The sequence below is a fragment of the Mesitornis unicolor genome, unplaced genomic scaffold (genome assembly GCF_000695765.1).
Source record: "Mesitornis unicolor isolate BGI_N332 unplaced genomic scaffold, ASM69576v1 scaffold1786, whole genome shotgun sequence".
NCBI classification, from domain to species: Eukaryota; Metazoa; Chordata; class Aves; order Mesitornithiformes; family Mesitornithidae; genus Mesitornis; species Mesitornis unicolor.
In genome coordinates this window covers 34,991-37,965 of record NW_010191470.1, presented here as the reverse complement: position 1 = coordinate 37,965, position 2,975 = coordinate 34,991, and positions in this window count along the sequence as shown.

Sequence of the window (2,975 nt, the reverse complement as noted above, 5' to 3'; positions counted from 1 at the left end):
AAAGAGTAAAGGTCTGTTTTCAATTATTTTCATCATGATTGTTCCCTAAATTATGCCACCAAATCCCTAGTGGCCAATATAGTCAGTATAAACAGAGGTAGCTCCAGGTCTTGATTGACTTGGGCACGTTACGGATCTGGGCCTCTGGCTGCTCCTGCCCTCCCTGTGCCAGCACTGGCAGCTGTGGGGCTGTAAAAAAAAAGTCTCAAAATAGATGTGAGGGTGGCCTCCATGCCCCTCTCCATGCCTGTGGCTCCAGCAATGAAGCTTCCAGCCAGCTCAATGAAGGACATATCAGGTAAAAGCTTAATCTCATCACAGTTTTTGTGAAAGAGAAATCCCACACTGAAGTAAGAAGAAATCCCTCTTCAGTCAGCTTGAAGCCATTTAAAAACAGGGTTCTCTTCACATGGCCACAGGGAGTGAAATGAGGTTAAAAATCTACCTTGCTCAAATACCTAATTTCCAGGACAAACAGGGCTCTTAACGTGGAAGGCTGCCTTTATTGGTGTCACTCTCTATATGTCCCATAACTTATGGTCAGCCCAGTGCTTGTCTTTCATAATACTGAGGGAGAAGCGTGTATTCAAATCACCCTCTGCAGATCATTCTTCCAGCTCATGCTGGGCTCCTGCTTTCGTCCAGTGGCTGGCTCTCAGATGCCCATGCCAGGCAGGAGTACTGGGGTGCACCTGGGTGCAAGGGGGAGTAATCTGTGAACTTTGGTGGGTCTTTGGTGGGTCTCAGCTCCACACTCTCTCTGCAGTCAGCCACACTGCAAGTGAGCCTTAATGGCTATGCTCAAATGTGAGGATGGCTTTGTGGAGTGGGGAAGAATTATGCTAACAAATGAAATATGCACTGGCCATATCTTAAGAAAGAAAAAAATAATTCCCAGGCCCCCAGAAACAAGTTAGAAGTTTAGATCAGTCTTTCAACTGTTTGCTTGGACAAAGACATGGAAATCAGGTACAAAAAAACAACCAAACAAACAAAAAAAACCAGAAGAAAAATGTATCCCAGTCTTTGTAGATGCAATCATTGTATACAATATTTGACTACAGAGCCAATTTAATGGAGGTTAAATACTACTGATTAGTGATTATGGGAAGCAGCAGGGGAATAGAAAGGAAAAATCCCTGGGAGGCAGAACTGCAGAGACCTTGGACAAGCTAGCACCAAAATGCATCTTCTTGGAGCCCTTGCTACAGGGGTGCAGAAGTCCATGTGCGGCCACCTAAAATCAAGCTTGGGAAGACATCAGCTGAGGCCACAACACTGCCTGACATGACATGACAGAGAGCTTCCATACCTCTCAGAAAAACTTGGCCCTACCTCAGGATTTACATTACAGGAAGAAATCCTCAACTTTATCCCCAGTTGTGGCACTGAACTCCACACAGCGCATGAGCCCAGCCAGGAGCAGCAGATCCTGGCTGCTGCCGTGCTGCCCAGTGCCTTAAGAAGGCTTCAAGCTTCGTGCTCGGGACAGAACTGCTGTTGTTCCTCTGCACCTCCCTTGAATCCCCCTAAGCCAACACCCTTTGCTAAGACCGAAAAACATTTTCCAGACGCAAGCAGCGTGTGTACGTGTGTGGGTGGGTGGGGTGCAGGGGACTATGAAAATTTCAAGGGGAGGTATGACATCCTGGCTTTCTAAATATAGAGGACCTGAACTGCAGCTTCTCTTACACGCTAGCAGCATGCTTTCTGTTTCGAAAGGCCCCCAAAGCAAATATTAGCATTAAAAAAAAAAAGAAGAAAAAAAAAGTCCTGTGAGTTGATTACAGTTTCCAGTGCTGGATTTTAGGCAAAGTGCCAGGCGGCGCCCACGCATAGCCAGCAGGGCCGGCAAGGCGCAGATGGCCATCACGTGAAGGTGGCAGTGGGAGGAGTGGGCTGCTGGCAGCTCTGGTGTGGGGCCGGGACCCCGTGTCACTTCCCCTTGGCCCACCGGCTCCTGCCTTTCCAGCAGTGACAGAGGAGGTATAGGGGTGCAAAGAGCAGCCTCCCCTGTCACGAGTGGGTGCCACCTCAGGGACTGGTTGGGTTGAGAATGTGACATTTTGCTCCATGTAAGGCGCCATGTCTCAGTTCCCTTTTCGTTGCTGTTATTGTCACTCCAGTATTTGCATAGCACGACATTAAAACGCCTTAAAGCCAGAGGAAAGCGGTGGCTGCTGCTTCTCCTTTTAAAAACCGAACGGTTATCCATGCAACACCAACACTGTCTGTGTGTGTGCTCGGGGTGGGGGAGCACTCGAGTCACCGGAGGGTTAGAGCCTTTGGGAAAGTTTTGCAGAACTGAATTTAATCGAGACTGATGATCTTTAAACCAAGCTATAAAATCCAGAGGAGAGTTATATCCCAGTAATAGACCCTATTAGAGGGTCTAGCAGAGTCTATAGAAAGGATCTCCTCTCCATTAAATTCTCTAGGGCTTGAGTTCTCATTTACACAAAGGGCCCTTTTAGCTGTGTAAAATGGCCACAAAGTAGGTGTAAAAATGATTGATGCTGCCTTTACAACCCCTTTACACTGTGAAAACAGTGTAAAGTGGCCAGGGTGCAAATGAGAATCACACCTGGGTTTGTGAGAGTAAATTACATAGAGCCCTTCACAATTTCTGTGTGTCCATAGCGATTTAATCCTACCCATTCTGTGGAATTAAAAAAAATTAAAAAAAATCCTTTCTTCAACAGCTCTGTCCTTTCCAAGCCTTTTAGTCCCAGGCTTTCTCCCAGTACAGTCCATGTGGACTCTGACACTGGGAAAAGGCTGGGAGCTGTCTGAATACGCTGTGGTAGGTGAAAATCCCTTAATTAGTACTTTCCGAAATTCTTGATCCAAGAAATATACATGTTGTAAAAACAGACCCAGGGGGAAAACAGTTCCAAACACTGCTGTGTCCATTTCACCATCTCTTCTGTTTTGACTTTAAGTTCTTGAGATATATAAAGAGGAGAGTTAGCCTT